The sequence below is a fragment of the Electrophorus electricus genome, chromosome 7 (genome assembly GCF_041902795.1).
Source record: "Electrophorus electricus isolate QZ-2024a chromosome 7, ASM4190279v1, whole genome shotgun sequence".
NCBI classification, from domain to species: Eukaryota; Metazoa; Chordata; class Actinopteri; order Gymnotiformes; family Gymnotidae; genus Electrophorus; species Electrophorus electricus.
Window position 1 is genome coordinate 15,717,490 of NC_137503.1, and position 19,091 is coordinate 15,736,580.

The window sequence follows — 19,091 nt, forward strand, 5'->3', positions numbered from 1 at the left end:
GAGACTGTAAGGATGTAGATACCATTCCAACCTGTATTAGCAGGTGGCATCACATTAAATTTCTAGCACTAGTCCGATGCATACAGGGATATGCACGTTTTTTAATCTCCCAGGTAAACTGTAGAAAGTCTTCTGTATGTAATATAAGCATAAAATAGTAACATTTCATGCCTTACATGAAACACTATTGTTTATCAACAGAAAGCATTTACAAAGGTATCACTTACTGGACTAATAAAATTCATGGAATGGCCTATTGTTAAAGCACTATACAAAAATCAGATAGGTGTCCAAGATTCACACATAATTTTAATTAAATAATTACAGCCTAATAATAGATTGTCTGCTAATTAAGGAACATGTTTAGGGCTTACAAATCACAAATAGACAAATAGATTTTGCTATAAATAGACAGTTGGTATAGAGTTTCAGATAACATTATGTGAGTATATTCTCGCTGACTCTCCATGGTTAATGTTTAACACCTAGTAAAAAAGACTAGGTCAGCTAACCCTTGTTTGTTGCAATCTCCCTGTCACTGCTGTCCACCCTCATAAAATGTTATAGCTTACCAATTTTCACTGTACACCAGTGTGTTGACAATAAAGACTTCTTCTCTTATTGGACATATGGGGAAATTGTAGGAATGTGGAAAAACACACAAAAAAACAAGTGTTCAAAAAACAATAACAGTGTTAAACATATGATAAACTGGAAAAATCTAATTGGGGGCACCTGGCCCAAACGAAAATACCCACAATGTGGGCTCAAGGAGCTAGACCAGTAACAGAAAAATCATTATAAAGATAAAACATGATTTAATTAGATGATTCATTCTGTGATTGTTACCGCTGCTGCCGCTTTGTGGATGGTGGACAGCTACCATTCCATCTTTAAGCAAACAACAGGGAATAATAAATGCTAGTATACCATGATGGATTCCTACATGATGGCTAAATAAAGGTTAAGAAGTGTCAAGGTGTCTCTGTGGAACTGTTAAGATATTTTCTTGCTCTCCAGTTCCCAAGGAAGCAGGCTCCTTATACCATATCCATGTATGGTTTTCAAAGAGGGTTGCAGAAAAACAGCTCAGTTTCAAGAGACATAACGGACCATCACAGGCAGATAATGGTTCTACTGAAAAATGGGTCTTGAAGTATTTCACATTAAAAAGGTTACAATGATCAATAGTGAATGAATAATTTTTGTAACTAGGTAGCACAATCAAAGCTGCATTAACATTTACCAGTCCTGCTGGAATTTGTCCTATTTGCCATCTTAAGATACCTAGAAGTGCATATTAGAAATGAGCATTAGGATATGAGTGAATGATCCCATGGAAGAGAGGTCTTGTTCTGTTACTTAATATGGGGTGCCCAATGAAGTCCTCGCCCCAAAAGGGACAGGTGTGATTCAGTAACATTGAGCTTTTTGCAGCTTCAGAGAAGGCTAAAATCTTGCTATGCCCACTCTCACTAGAACATCTCACTAACCTTTAGCTGCAGCCTAAGAAGTGGCCTTTCTTTGGCACCATCCATCCTTTGTACAAGTGCAGCATACACCCGAGAGAGCAAGCGAGGGGACCGGACCCCTCGGGGCCCCAGCAGACTTTGAAAGGTGCTCCGATGTGACTTCCCCAAAAGCAAAAGAGTAGGATGCAAGAGTTGTAGCCGACATGATCTTTAATTCATGCAGAATTGATTTCAACTCTGGATTTTATTATCAGTAGGTAAAAAATACCTTACTGACCTTACCAGTCTTTAATACATGTAGCTTTAAGGCTTTTCGAGGAGCCAGAGGATAACTACATTGCTATAGCCCAAGCCCAACTGTGAAAAACCTTGTTGTCACAGTCAATCCTGACCTGTCCTTTGATGTGCATATAGGTAATATTACTAAGGTAACTAACTTTCATCTTCGAAATATTGCAAAGATCAGAAATGCACTGTCTGTACATGATGCAGAGAAACTAGTTCATGCTTATCTTTCCTCAAGATTGGACTACTGTATTGCCCTGCTAACTTAATGTTCTAGTAAGAGTTTTAACAAACTTCAGTTAGCCCAGAATGTGGCAGCTTACAAGACCCAGAAAGTCGGATCATCTTAGCCCCCCATATTATCAACACTCCACTCCTAAAATTATGCATTGATTATAAAATTCTGTTATTGACATATGTGGCCATAGTAACATGCAAGCTCTACGTGGCCTTGCTCTTTAGTATCTAAGCAAACTTACTTTGTATTATGAACCATGATCTCTACTTAGATCACAAGATGCTGCTTATCTATTATTACATATAATTATGAATGTTACATCAGGATGAAGAGCATTTTCATACAAATTCCCCCTGCTGTGGAATAACATGGACACTGGACTCGGTTTCTGTTTTAGTCTAGATTGAAACCTTATTTGTTTGGTCAAGCTTTTGGAAATAAATTCTCATGTTAGATAAATGGTGCAGATCTTCAGTTTCATAGAAACAGAAAATGAAGGTAAAGTGAGATGTTGGTGCTGACATCCTACCAATCTCGCATTCACACAGGTTTGTTGACAGTAGAGTGGAGGGGCATTGATGTCTCAGGGAGGCCTCATGTCTGTGCTACATCTGACTCTCCCCTTTTAGCTAAGCTGTTTCAGCTAGCTCTGCCAAACATTCTATTGTACTCTATTAATCATATAAAACTGTCCAGTGCATTCTGAACAGAGCTAACTAACTCCGAGCTGAACAACTGCTTCTCTTGTCTATCCAGATGCTAATGTAAGCTCAACCCTCTAGGAGAGTTCCTGTTTGTCTGCTCTTCAGACCAGCCTGACCAACAAGGACCCTCCAGCTGTACCTTATTGGATCATCTGCATGTTCTATCTACTCTCCTGAAAAGATCAAAAACTGTTACTGGGTGCCATGGAGACTTTTGAGAAGTCTAGCTATCGGCTCTCCTGCTAGACTATATTTCCCGTGCAGACACTGAACTGGTCTCCAGTGAATAATCTGAGTACTTCTGCCAAATATTTCTTAGTTATTTCTTAAGGGTTGTAAACTACTCTTATACATTTTAGTTATAAGCAAAAGCAATTCATGTTATTAGTTTGCCATCTGGTGTTGACCAAAGGAGGATGAGTTCCCCTTCTGAGCACTGGTTCCTCTCAAAGTTTCTTCTTCATGTTCTCAGGGAGTTTTCCTTGCCACTGTCCCCTTGACTTGCTTAATAGGGACCTGGACCTGAATTCTCTGGGTATATGATTTCTGTAAAGATGCTTTGTGACAACACATGTTGTAAAAAGCATTATACAAACAAATTTGAATTAAATTGAAGGTTACCTGAGAAAGAGATTGGGGATGGTGGAGTAACTGGTGTTTTTTTATGTTTTGCACTATTGTAAATGTACACTTACTGATGCTGAGAGGTGACCAAGGATAAGTTTTTTTTTTTCTGACGCCCTGACTTTTGAATTAAGCACTGGTCTACAAAACTGGTATTGAGATTGAGAACAATCTTATTGTCACTGATGACTTGCTGAAATATCCAAGATTAGTCCTGAAAATGTAACTTCTACAGAAATATGGAGAATCTAAGCCTTGTTCTGGAGATGTGCTGCTAAGAACTTTTTTAGTTCCAACCATAAAATAAAGCCTTTATCTACTCAGACTACAGCAGGTGAGTTAATATAAATGCATTGTATTAATACTTTGATGAGATGTAGATCTCTGCAAGTAGGGTTCCCCTTGTGTAAACCAATAGTTACATTTATGTGAACATAAGAAGTTGTAAACCAAGAAATTGCGAAACTCATGTAAACCAGTAGTTATGTTAACATGCACATAAGTCCAACTAAATTCTGCACAAAGATGTTTAGTTGTATAAAAATGCATGCTGTGTCTTAAATCATGTATTATACTCAGAGTATATACTTTTTTCTATCTCTGAAGTGTGAGCAATTTTAGAACACTACTATGAAGTATTTGGTTAAATTCTATATTACAGAATTGCACTTAAAGGATATAATATGCTCATATAAGACCTAATCCATTGAGTAACCTAACCAACATTAGATGGCACTTTTCAAATATGAACTAGTGTTACAAGCCAATTGAGTATTTGTGGATTGGTGATTTTTGCTCTGCTGATCATTTATCTATCCTTATTACAGGAAAATCCATAGAGTCATCTGATTGGTGTAGTAGAGGACGCTCAACCTATGTAAGGGCTGGAAAAGACTGGGATGAGGGCAGTGGAGTGCTGCTCCAGCCTCACATCTATGCCATAAGCCCACCCACAGGCTAGATCAACCCAACATTCCTGTGTAGTTCAAATGGATGCGAAATAAAACATGCCGCTTTGTGCTTTGGGAATAGGAAGTGTGTGCCCTGTTTGGTAGTGTGGTTTCAAGTTAGGGTAATTTTGTTTTAACCCTAGGTTAAGTTATCAGCTCTCTTTTTTTGACTTGGAAGGTTCACTGGTTCGAGCCCTGCCACTGCCGGGGTTGCTGCTGTTGGGCCCCTGAGCAAGGTCCTTAACCATCAGTTGCTCCTGTCTAGGTTTGGGCTGCCTGGCAGTATCCGAGCCTGCTGGCATTGATGGTGTGGCTGTCATCAGTGGAATTCTGTGCCTCTGTTCTATTGTGTATGATGATGATTTCTAGATTGTTGAGGCAGCAGCTTGCCACTGTTTTATTTTCTGTGGCTCATTGGCACTTGCATGAGAGATGTACAATGTCAGTAGATAATTCCAGTTTATATATATATATATGATAATTATTGCCCAATTATGTCCAGTTTAATTGGCCTTTTCTGGCCTTTTTTATGTATGACCTTTTTTGCTATCACCTTGACCCTGAGGTCGTAACGCTAGTCAGACTACCTTCTTGTAAATAAACTGATGCATACATAATGAATATGGAAATAATTGAACACTTATTATTTTTGTAATTTGTAAATGTAGCTTTTCTTTTTGTGATGTATGATGGGTTTGAAATAGACAATTGACCTCGACGTCTTGAATAGTATGACAGATATTAGTTTGGACCACGTTTCACCTCTCTCTCTCTCCATCTCTCTCTCTCTCACACACACACACACTCTCTCTCTCTCTCGCTCTCTCTCTCTCTCTCTCTCTCTCTCTCAGTCTCTGTTCATTCTTTTTTTTTTACATAGAAAAAAATGAATACCTGCAAAAGTTATATTAGCATAAATCCAAGGGTAGGAAAATAGCTGTCAGGTATATAGGCAGTCTTCTTTGCAAAGGGATAAGTCTGCAAGTTTTTGTAATTTAGCATGCCATATCCTGTTAATGAAAGCCTTTAGTATCTTGGCAGTTGGAACTAAACTGTGTAGGGTGATACCCTGGATGGAGTGTGTAATCCTTCATTAGACCAGTGGACCTTTTGTCAACTTCTTCACTCACTGAAACATCTATAAGATATAATTATGATATTTTTATCTATAATTTGGAAGTTCTTAGAAGTATTTTTGGTTATCAGTAGTAGTCAATATGGACCTACTCTAAAGAGTGGGTTGGGAGTGGGTTACCTATGTGAGTAGACTGGATAGTTCTCCTAACCATGTGTGAAGAAGCTTAAAGTGTGTTACCCCAAGCTTCATATTAACCATTAGGCCAGGGGGAATTTTTACACACATTTTGTTTTTTTTATATTTGACATTTGTAACACATATGATTCTGTTATACAAGAATTTTACTTGTTGCTTTGACTCACAAAGGATCATGAGGGTTTGTACACATTTAATATGAAGAAAAGCATTTTATGCACAAAATGAAAAGTATAACAAATTCATTCTACTTTGAAATCCAATCGTCTTTCAGAGGAAAACCTAGATACAAGGCATTTATTTATTTAAAGCATCTGGGTGAAAGGATGTGTTTGGCATGTATCCTTTTATTGGTGTTTTTATTGTTTTTATTTATTTATTAAAAAGGTGATTTGCATTCAGAAAGCTTTATGGCTTTAGCAGAGTATTATGATGTCTGGCTTTTGTTAACGAAAGCAGAATTTAAATTAGTCCAGGAGGGGGCATGAGTACTCTATATAGGCCCATGAACAGAGAGGGTTCTCCCTGTTCCATCACCATGCAGTGGCCTGCTGTGTAATCTGCTCACATCTGAACAGACAAATCTTCCCTTGCACATGTTCTTGGATTTGTAAGTGTCAAAATCAATGCAAGTGATCTGTAGCCACTGGAACAGCAGTAAATAATATTTTTTTCTAAGGATGAAGAATGGGACAAAACAAAAATTTAAAAAACGCTACTTCGTATGTAATCTGTGAAACACTTCTACACAAAGCACAACTAATTTTAATCAAGAGATTGTCAGAGTGTCTGTTCATTACATTGTTAAATAAGATTAAGCGCATAATACTTGAACATATAATGATGAAGCGTTGTAATTTTCAAATTATGGGTTCTATCACTATGTGTAATTGGAGTGTCATACAATTATGGAAATCACTGGGTAAATAGGATTTAAGGTAATATAAAAGGATCTTAAAACATCCAAACACTCTCATTTACTGAATTAGGGGGGACTCTCCCTGTGAATCCTCATTTAACACATCCATCTAGGCTTTTTTAGCCACAGACCATGATGACCACTAGATGGCAGTAAACAACTAATTGTGGTGAGCAGTATTTACAATTTACCGCATTTAGCTGACGCTTCTATCCAAAAAGACTTGTCATGTCTGAATACAGCTTGAGGAAGAGGGGGTTAAGGGCCTTGCTCAGGGTCCCAACAGTGGCAACGTGGCAGCAGTGGGGCTTGAAAAGGCAACCTTCTGAATACAAGTCAAATACCATAACCACTGAGCCTCTTCTACATGTAGTATATACCTTGCATTTCCACCATACACTTAAATTGGCTAATAAGACATCTATATTCTAGACTTGCTGGTACAACAGCAAGTTTGTATGTAACCAGCTGAACAGCCAGCCACCACCTAGGTATAATCATGTATAACAATAAAAGCGTGTAAAAAAAAAAAAGAAAAAAAAAGAAACAAAAAAAGCATTGCCTACATAATGCATAATAAGGCTATAGGGAGATCATATGTTATTTTTATATAGTTTTTTTTCTTCAAATATAACTCCTCATGCTGTGTATAATCATATGCACTACAGCACATTTATTGTCATGTTGCTGTTTTGCAATCTATCAGAAAGTTCGATCGTTTTAAAACCTCTTAAATACATTATATTGGATAAAGAGGGCAGCTTCAACCCAAGGTGTTGAAATGACCTTGTCAGACAATCAATAGGCTAGCCAAGTCCTGGCTACAGTTTTAAGGCTGAGGCCATTTATTCTGTAGTCAGTTTTGGTTAGTTTTTATTCTCCCAGATTTAACACCTCCTTTCATTATCTTTCCACACATCAAGTCACCCATTTCTCTTTTAAACTGTTTTTTAATTTTGTGGACCATATCAGATAGGTCATTCACTTACACTGAGCAAGGGACAGTTTACAAAAAGATAAGAAGAATTAAAATCACAACAGAATTTCATTTATTCAAATTCTCCTATGACATGATAGAGTAACATAACATAACATACCCATGTTGAAATAAAGCTCAAATGAGCTATATGGATTCTGTGATGTGCAAATATTTTTGTCTGACCTTTACCATGGCTTCTTACACCCAGAAGCATTTATTTCCACGGAGAATTGACTGATGGCATCACGTCCCCTTGCAGTAGTTTTTGCATGTGTGCACTTTTTTTTTTTGTCTAAAATTGTTTTCTTGTAAATTCTCAAATGGTGTGCTTTTCTTAAGCATATCATTAGTTTGGCAATGGGGGTCTGCAATCTGATCATTGGTTGATTATATATAATTAGAATTTAGACCATCATGAAAAGCAGTGACCAAATGTACAACTTTAATAAAACACAGAAGATTATATTTCTGTGAGGTTCTTAAGGTTATTGAGCTTGTCTGATTATTCTGAAAAAGCAGCCATCTGCTCAGATTAAACCTCTCGGTTAAAAAGGATTCAGTACTGTCTAAATAATCTGCCTGTTTCAGTACAAACATCTCATGATGTCCCCACTTATTACAAGATGTATGAAAGCTCTCTCCTTATCCTGCTCTTCAGTAATAAGCAACAGCTGTTTATCTGTGCTTTTTGTTATCTATAAGAAACTGGACATTATCTGTAATACTTTCCAAGTTTTTTGTGGTTAATTCTTGCTAAATATTTAAATGAATACCGTCAATAGACAGAAGAGAGACTCCACCTAAACTTGTTGTTTGCTAGTTATTAAAATTGTTTGTTCTTAAGCTCATCCATGCATTAAGTTGGGTTTTTACACCCTCTGACCTGAGATCATGATATCCCTCATAGGGCCAGAGAGTAACAGGTGTCTTTCTTTTTAAATTTTAGATCAACTTCTCACTGGCCTTTCCGATTTTGCTGAAGTAATGTTTTTCTTGCTGATGAAGTTTATGTTTTCATTAAAACTGCCATTTTATTATTACATTAAGCTACAATTTTGTGTATGTCTTTAAACCTTTTATATTTCTCACTAAAAAGTAGCTGTGTTGACCTCTCAACCTAGCCTTCTGCCCCACTGCACTCTGCTTTGCTGGCCTACTGTTAGGTTAGATCAGTTGGCTAATAAATTGTCCTGGAGAGTGAGTGTGTGCGAGTGAGTGTATGTGTGTGTGTGCCCAGTGGTTGATGGTGCTCTGTCCTGGTTGTTGTCCTCTCTCCCAGTGGTGGATGGTGTTCTGTCCTGGTTGTTGTCCTCTCTCCCAGTGGTGGATGGTGCTCTGTCCTGGTTGTTGTCCTCTCTCCCAGTGGTGGATGGTGTTCTGTCCTGGTTGTTGTCCTCTCTCCCAGTGGTGGATGGTGCTCTGTCCTGGTTGTTGTCCTCTCTCCCAGTGGTTGATGGTGCTCTGTCCTGGTTGTTGTCCTCTCTTCCAGTGGTGGATGGTGTTCTGTCCTGGTTGTTGTCCTCTCTCCCAGTGGTTGATGGTGCTCTGTCCTGGTTGTTGTCCTCTCTCCCAGTGGTGGATGGTGTTCTGTCCTGGTTGTTGTCCTCTCTCCCAGTGGTGGATGGTGCTCTGTCTTAGTTGTTGTCCTCTCTCCCAGTGGTGGATGGTGCTCTGTCCTGGTTGTTGTCCTCTCTCCCAGTGGTGGATGGTGCTCTGTCCTAGTTGTTGTCCTCTCTCCCAGTGGTGGATGGTGCTCTGTCCTCTCTCCCCTCCCTGGACCTGATTCAGTCCCACAAGGCATCTGAGGATTCTGGATGAGAGTGCAATATGTGCAATTGGCTTCTCAACATTGTGTGACTGGATGTAAATGCCGTGCATGTCATAACTGTAAAGCAACCTTGGATTCCTTGAAAGGCGCTATATAACTTCATTTATTCATTCACACTGACCTGCCTTTTTTTATCTCTTACATTTCTTTCATACTTGCATAGACTCAGATAGACACAGTGTAGAAACCTTGAACAAGTTTAATACGAAACAAAACACAATAAAACAAGACGAGAGCAAAACAAATATGAAAAGGCACACACTAGGAAGCCCCATGAAGTGGCACAGTCAACACAGGAGTCATGGTGTTCAGACTGCAACACTGAGATGGAGCAGCTGGTTTATATACATTGCATACACTGAACTGTAACAAGCATCAGGTGACTAATAATCAGGGGTGGTGTATTGTTGAGGATGTGCAGATGAGATGTATGACACGTACTACAAACTCACTAACCATCATGGTTCTTAACCTCTTTGTTTCTATTTTCTTTGTGAAGTCTCTCACTACAGAAGTTTCTAAATCATAATGGTGCCTGCATCTCTACAGCATACAGTTTACCTACCTTTGCTTTAGCCTATCCTGTAATAGCATGTTCACCCGTGTCTTAATCTGTTTCTCATTTGTTGATTTCTGGATTACCTTAATTGTCCCATTTGCCTAAAATCCAATTTGGACTTTTTACCTTTCATTGCTTTGTTTAAGAAAACAAATTACATGTCCCCCATGCGATTCAGAATGTCCCCTCAGGATCCTGTGCACACACACACACACACAACTTGTGGATCAGACAGACCAAGCGACAATGACAAGAATCATGCAGGCACCAAGGCAATTTGTATATGACTTCATCATTGCTGTCCAGAACATCATCTCCAAGGGCACCACTTATTGGACTTTGTCTTCAGTGTGCTACAACAGCTGAAGACCATGTCGCCGGTGACAGTGAGTGAAAAGAAAATTGCTTCCAGTTGTTACTGGAGCCTCAAAACCGCACCACCGCAGAGTGGAAAAAGCTCCATTCTTCATTGTGCTTATGGAAGTAACAGAATTTGACGCAAGCAGCATGAACCCATGGTTCCATCATGCTGTGTTTCTATGGTACAGGCCAGCGGTGTCAGGGTTCTCCTGGAACATGTTAGGGCAGCCCTGCTGAAAAATATCTGAAAGCATTCAAGTTAGCGCCTTCACGGCGACAGTTTACCCACACTCAGATTGTACAATGGCGCAATGTAGTCCTTTTCACATGTAAAACATTCCAGCACATTGCAGCCAGCATCTTGTAGGATCCATATTATTCTCAAGGACTGGCAATACAGCACTAACCTGACCCCAAAGCTAACCTGATAATCCTGCCGTCTCACTTATTTTCTGTCACTGGGACATCTCTCATATGAACTAGAAAACTGGATAGTGAATGTAACCCAATTCATATCTGAGAGGAGTCCATAAAAGAAATGGTCTTTAGTACCTAATGAGGTATTTAATAACATGTTGTCGTCTGTCCAATGCATCTTCACTCTTTAGGGCATTTGTTAACACTTGAAGACTTGAAGAAATATGAGTGGAGGTTTTGTAGCCATGCACATTCATGGCATTATGATATATTCAGCCAGCATGAAGGAATACATACAGCACATTACGACTGTTCTCATGTGTCTCAGATGACCACAATATCCTTGCTCAGATATATAATGGTTCCTGAGAGCATATGGCTGAAGCAGAAGAAAGGTTGATGCAGTTTTTTCCTGAATGAACCTCACAACTGTCAAAGTTGGTCTAGAAGGTATCTGGAGAGGACCAACCAAAATCTGCGGAAGGTTCTGCAGAACGTTCATCAGGAGTAGCGGGTTAATGAAACATAGAGCACACATCAGACAGTATGTAGATGGAGGCTGAGAATAACCTGAGATGTTCCAAGTGATGCTGTAAAAATGTGCAACATGGTCACAAACACAGACAGACAGTGCATTCATAGGCAGGTTTTTAACCAATAAATAAAAAAGAAAAAGTTCAAAGCCACACAGGAAAGGAAAACTAATGCCTGGGACTCACAAGCAGTGCAGAGGAGTATCACAAGACTTCACAAAGGCATTAGGCAAACATAGAATACTAAATGTGTAATAGGGATATGAAATGAAGCACAAGTGTAGGTGATTAGTGGAAAAAGCAACAACCTGATACCTCGGGAACAGTAGGACCACCTAGAGCAGTAACTTCACTACACAAACTAACAAGAACAAAGAAAAGTTCAATTTGTTTCTTCTTTAAACAGGCCCCAAGATATGTTTTACATTTGAAATCTGTCAGGGAGACCACTGATTTTTCAAGACTGCCAAAAGTTGTAGCTGAAAGCAGTGCAACTAGACAAGTAAATATACATTTGATACTAGTTATGCTGTAATATTATGCCAAAATGTTATGACACTACACTGCCCTTAAGGGTATATTTGTTAAATAACAGTGGATGGATGCTATGTATGTGGATTATTATTATTGTTGTTGTTGTTGTTGTTGTTGTTGTTGTTGTTGTTGTTGTTGTTGTTGTTGTTGTTGCTGCTGCTGCTGCTGCTGCTGTTGTTGTTGTTAATATCAGTATTATTATTATTATTATTATTATTATTATTATAGTGATGACACAGCTTCTTTCATTTTCATAAGTAGTCCAGAAACTGTGACTTTGAAGGACAGGAGCAAGGCCCAAGTGTTAATCTCAAAAAGTACTTTATTTGCAAAATAAATAAAGGCAAGTCTTCAGCAAAGAAGGCAACAAGTTCAACAAGGTGTCTGACTGGTAGCCAGGGAACATCACTGCAAATCACTGAACTTGGGCACCTGTGGGGAGACATGGTAAATGAAGGACAGGTGAAGGTGATGATTTCATAAATGTTTGTTTGGAATGAGGAAGTGGTCTGAGAGGGCTGGCTGGGTACCGGCCAGGCTGAGCCATGAGTATTGTTTATATGAAGTTCAAAAATGATTTACTATTAATTTTTTTTTTAATAATGATGTGCATTCCAGGTGAGTTTGTGCCTAAAAATGCTGCTTTTGTTTTTGAGTGGCAATCTGGTCACCAGACATTATGTATAAGCATTCATTCATTCATTCATTCATTCATTCATTCATTCATTCATTCATGTTTATAGACGTAGGTGCAGATTTACCAAATGTTTTGTGTGCACAAAAGCAGTACATACATCATTAAAATCTTCATGAAAATCTATTTTATTGAGTGGCACTGTTGAAGTGTAGGCTATTATAGCAAAATTCAGGGAGGAGGTTATGAAAATTAATATGCAGAGAATAACTAATGTGAACATTACTAATGTTTTCACGCCAAGTAAGAGGCACAATTACTTAACTGGTTTGCTTGGTATACACTTTGCTGAATAGGATCTGAGAGAAGTTCTCTTTTCACAATCTAAATAATTTTTATTCTTCAGCCAACAAATACGACACATTTTCTCAACCCAATGATGTGTGGAGAGTCATGATTATATCATATATGGTCACAGACAGACACAGACACACAATAAAGGGGTTACACATTCAAAGTGGATTTCTACACAATAGATAAATTCCCTAATCAGGGCTATAGATAGAAATAATTTATGCTTACATTTCTCACTGGTTGATGATTCAGGTTTTTGGATTATGTCACTGAAGTGGTAGGTCATGATAAATCGGCAGCAAACTTGAGCCAGCCACGCTCACTACAGATTTTGTATGCTTCTTAGTAACCTAGTTCCAAGTTTAATAATGATCTATTCATTTACATGTGTTTATGGTTAACATTTTCTTTTTTTTTCCTCAGTAATGCCAGTTTAATGGCATTAATGTATCTTTATCAGGTTTCTAAGCAAAGAGTGAGAGAAATTGGAAAAAAAAGTGTGGTGGTTACTACATAGATGTCTACAGATTTATGACTGCAAATCTGATACATCGTTCAGCACATTACAAAAATTCTTGTTAATAGATGTTGAATTCAGCACTTCTGACTTTTTTTATAGCAGGCTGGACTAATTAGTGTATATATATATATATATATATATATATATATATATATATATATATATATATATATATATATATATATATTTCTTTTTTTATTTATTTTTATTTTCACTAAAAGACTATTCCTAATATTTGTATAACTTGTATGGAGAAAATTCTCTGATATACACATGATATATGTTTCTATCATAAATTCTTATTTGGGGCTTTAAAAAATGCCATTTTTTTTTAGACAATATTTTTCTGTTATCTTCCATTTGTTCTACTCTGCATGCTACTCTCTCTCTGCCTAAAGCCTAAGTGAAAACATCTGGATCTCTGGAAAATCAGAAGCAACTTGTGAACAATTTGGAACTTTATTTACAATGCGCACCTCTCCCCAGGCTTGAAAAATCTGATGACTGTTTTCACATAAACAATCAATGAGAACTCTGAACAGTTAAACAAGACTTGAATTAAAAATGTCTCCTGAATTTGAATGATCATTTGTATATTGGTGCTAACAATGGGGTAATGAAAGTTGTAGATTAAAATATCTTACTTGTTCAACAAAGAAAAAAAGCTCTTGAACCCCAAAATTATGAAGCTATATTGCATCTTAAGACAATTTTAGTTATTGGTGTTGACGGTTATGTCCATTGTGTCTGCTAATAAGACATTTATAAGATGATATTGCATCAAATGCAGATTAAAATTTCAGTGACTCCACTGCGTGATTTTAGGAATAACTAATTATCTAAAGTCTGTAGTTTAAGAGCAATGATTGGCATTTTTACACTAATGGTAATTACATATGTACTTTTATGTCTGCCATAACTGTACATGGAATGACTCCAGGGGTTAGGATCGAATTGCAGATTTAGAAACGTACAGAGAATACTCTAATAAACCATGGGCAATCCAAAAATCCAAACCAGAAAACAGTCCATGGCTCAAAAACATACAAGGAATAAGGGATTACAAAGGCCCAGAGTTGTAATTTTAATGTTACTAATGCACATTAATTACATTTACAACATTTGGCAGACACCCCTGTAAAGAGCAGTAGTTTCTATCAATTACATCCTTATGTGACAATAGATAGCTTAATGTTAAGAATACTTTCAGTCTAAAGCCCTGGCTAGAAAAGCAAACAGTACAAAAAAGGTTGGGGGGGGGGTTGTTTTTTTTAAAGCCAGTGTCTCTAGCAGTACACAGGCTGGAGAGAATTTAGGGGGTGCAATGGGAGGACTTCAAGAGGTTGAAAAAAAGTAGTGCACCTGCATTCTGGATGAGTTGCAAGGGTCTGATGCCACAAAAGGAAAGGCCTTCCAAAAGCAAATTGCAGTAGTCCAATCTTAAGATGTCAAGGCACAGAGCAAGCAGCAAAATGGCTTGCGTGGAGAGAAATGGCTGAATTTTCCTGATGTTGTAAGCTGCATGGCAGAGTTACGTTAGCTATATGAGGAGAAAATTATAGTTGGTTATCCAGAAGTACCCCAAGGTTGTGTTCCTTGTTGGAGTGGACTTGGAGTGATCCAAGAGTTCTTTAGTAAAATCCCAAGGTCTTGACTTGGGGAGGCATCTCCTGCAAAATATAGCAGCTCAATCTTGTTGAGATGTAGCAACAAGTGACGAATTGCCATTGTTAAAAACACGTCTGCTAGGCATACCAGGATACAAGCAGAAACCTGTGTCTTGGAGGGTGGAAAGGAATAAGCAAGTTGAGTTTTATCAGCATAGAAGTGGTATGAGAAACCATGTGAGGATATGACCTCGCTAAGAGAATGGGTATAGAGGGAGAATAGGAGAGGACCAAGCACTGAGCCTTGTGGGACATCGTTGTAGAGTCTGGATAGAACAGATGTGGATCCCCTCTATTTCACGTGATATGAATTCAAGGTATGAAGCAAACCATCACCACACTGGGCCAGAAATCCCAAGCTTGTGAGGAAATACAGCAAGATTTTGTGGTTGACCATGTCAAAAGCTCCTGAGAGATCAAGAAATATCGGGAACTTGGTCGATCTAGTAGCATGAAGCTTCCATCTCATATTTCTTATTCATTATAATAAGAATAATGCCATATTCATTTCATATGCTTTCTGTATATAGTATATACAGGAAACATTGTACAACAATGCATTTATTTTTTAGAATACCAATGTATTTTATACAAATATAAATAACTTGATGTGTTTTGGCACTCAGGAGTAGCACAAAAAGCTTGAAACTGCTAAAAAGTCATTTTATGTGATACATTGGTTGTCACTATACAGAGAGTTGGTGACATTGATTCAAGGTCTTGGCCCCATAATGGAGTGCCATCTTATAGTTGGAGGCAATGGTGGCTCCTTCAAAGTTTAAGCATTCTTTAGGAGCTTTACAAAAAAGTAAAAAATACATCACTTTAAAAGCCATGGATAAACTATATACTGTACCTTTGTCTATGATTACAGAAACAATTCATAGTCATACTAAATCTGTCCTAGTCAGCTCTAGTCTTCAGATTTTGGGGCAGTCAGAATTGGCAATTGGCACAGAAAATCAAGAAGAGGGCAAGGGTTAGGATGTAGGGGCATCTGTACACATATAGGCCCAATTCACACACAGACAGTCAGCTACACAAGGCATGCTAGCTCCTTCAGAGCCTACTGACAGGCCAGAGTTGTACAAGTGCAGCAGCTAAATTTTGGTTGCTTTTGTTCGTTATTAAACCTACACTATATTGCCAAAAGTATTCGCTCATCTGCCTTTGCATGCATATAAACTTGAGTGACATCCCAATCTTAATCCATTCGGTTTAATATGATGGTGACCCAGTTTTTGTCAGACACTGATGCTGGATGAGAAGACCTGGCTTGCAGTCTCCACCCTAATTCATTTCAAAGGTGTTCTATTTCATTGAGGTCAGGACTGCACTGTGGGTCAGTCAAGTTCTTCCACACCAAACTCGCTCATCCATGTCTTTATGGACCTTGCTTTGTGCACTGGTGCACAGTCATGTTGGAACAGGAAGGGGCCATCTCCAAACTGTTCCCACAAAATTGGGAGTATGGAATTGTCCAAAATCTCTTGATATGCTGAAGCATTAACAGTTCCTTTCACTGAAACTAAGGGGCCAAGCCCAACTGCTGAAAAACCCCACACCATAATCCCCCTCCACCAAACTTTACACTTGGGACAATGCAGTCAGACAAGTACGGTTCTCCTGGCAACCGCCAAACCCATACTCGTCCATCGTTTTGCCAGATGGAGAAGTGTGATTCGTCACTCCAGAGAACGCATCTCCACTGCTCTAGAGTCCAGTGGCGGCATGCTTTTACACCACTGCATCTGACGCTTTGCATTGCGCTTGGTGATGTAATGTTTGGAGGTATCTGCTTGACCATGAAAATCCATTCCATGAAGCTCTGTTCTTGAGCTAATCTGAAGGCCACATGAAGTTTGGAGGTCTGTAGCGATTGACCCTGCAGAAAGTTGGCGACCTCTGTCACAGTACCATGCTGGAATTCACTGAGCTCCTGAGAGTGACCCATTCTTTCACAAATGTTTGTAGAAGCTGTTCGCATGCCTAGGTGCTTGGTTTTATACACCTGTGACCATGGAAGTGATTGGAACACCTGAATCCAATTATTAGGATGGGTGAGTGAATACTTTTGGCAACATAGAGTAGGTTTGTCTCAGCAACTTCCCTCAATACTCCTACATTGGTGACCATGACATCAACAGATTCAGGTACCCTCCAGCCTCAGCCCCAGACTACCAAAGCCATTCTGTTTGGGTGGCTACGCCCTTTCTATGGCTGGACATGTCTATTTTGTGGATTTTGGGGGTCATGCATAGGCACTCCTGTGCATATATAGGCCTAATTGACACAAACACATATACACACACATAGTCACCCACACGTGGTGTTCCAGCCCTTTAAGAGCCACTGAGAGAGGCTGGAGTCATGCAAACAAGGCAGCTAAGTTTCAGTTTTGTTTTTGCTTCATGTTCTGCTAAGCTAAAATAAAGTTTCTATCCTGTGGATTTTTGTTATTAAGCCTAAGTTTTCCCCAGAAACTGCCTTCAAAACTATAAGGGACTTTAATTCCTTGTCTTCTAATGTAGTGTCAGACCAGTCAGAGAATATCAAACACATTTTATTGCTTGAGCAGGCTTCACACATGATGTAGTAAGATATGCTGGTTATTGACTCAAATTTGAATGAACCCCTTCAAATCTCAATGAAAATTGTAAATATATAATACATATGTAAACAAAAATTTCAGTGTTTATCTACCATACTTTGTTGTCTGTTGTCTCCTAGTAACAGAATTGTGTGTATTTTTGTGAGCAGGGGTGTCATTAAGCCTATTTTAGGGCTCCTCAGATAATGAGATTCCCATGGTTTCAAATCTGATACAAATCTGATCTCTGGACTTGTGAGATATATTTATTTTACTCATCATTTGTTGCATGGATCTTTTTGATGTCAGAATTTGTGATGTCATAAACAGCATGAATGAAAACCAACACTGGCCCTCAGCCAAATGTAATACTTTATGAACTCCAATAGCAGCAGGTAACAAGCCACATGCCACCCAATTCGGTTTCTGATGTTATTGTCAGCACTGTACATATTCAGAACCATGAATGGACATTGCGCTTATGGAAAATATAATCCTGTGAAATCTCCACATTATGTAGCTACTTATGCCTCCTTCACATAGTGTATGCATGCCTGCATCATTACCATGACAACCAGTTCATGCAAAACACAACTACGGTCTAAAAAACAAAAATTGAATCAGGTCACTACATGCAATGTGGGTACTCGGTTTAAAAATCAGATTTAAGAATGACATCATACCTTGCTATGTGAACATCGCCTTAATGAACTCTACTGCCTAATGAAACTGGCAGCTGAAACAACATAACAAACATGAAGTGCAGTGGCTTGATTCAATCAACAAGGCAGTAATGCCTTAGTGTTAGGTGGGCTAAGTCTATAGGCTTGAACAAATTAAACCGCACTTTTACTGTTGGCGAAAGCAGCTGGTTGCAGAGAGGAGTTGAGAAGACAGCCATTAACAATTTCAGCTTTCACTGTGCTGCCAGTGACTTCACCCTACGCTAACCATGCCAGTTTCACAGTATTTGCATTCTTTATTGCTCACCATATTCTGGTAATACTCTTGGCATATTTTGACAGGAAAAAATTGTACTTGAGTCATTCGCACTGGCTTCTATCAGCAGTGGTTCTGCTACATCAGTATGGAAACTGGCAAGGTGCCAGAGCAGACAGTTCAGTACTGCCTGTGTGATCAATGAGTATGTCTGACATTTTGAAAGCAAAATGAACAAATATGGTAGAGACAGCATGTTCTATTGCATAGCCCAGTGCAAATTATGAGAATATGGGTAGCGAACTTTATAAAGTCCCATAAAATTTGTCAGAGGCTTACTGATCAGCTAGCCTAATTTATGGTTTAACCTAGTAACCGTGCTCAGCAAAGACGATATGTTACAGAGAACTGGTGTTCACAATCTATAAAACTATAGCTGCTTCTTCATGCTTCTTTCATCTTTGCACTCGTTAAAAGTTACAAACAGCTGAGAACATGCTGCTTCCAGACATACCACCACTCTGCTTAAACTAAATGGACTGTTTCCATGGAATCATGCAGCATATTTTCAAGAGTCAATCAGAATATGTCATATACATTAAACATGTCCAACATGTCCATGTTATCGCATTAAACACATATTTGGTTGAGCATCAAAATGAAATAAACACATTAACATTAATTTATGCTTATTGTTGCTATTTACAAAGTA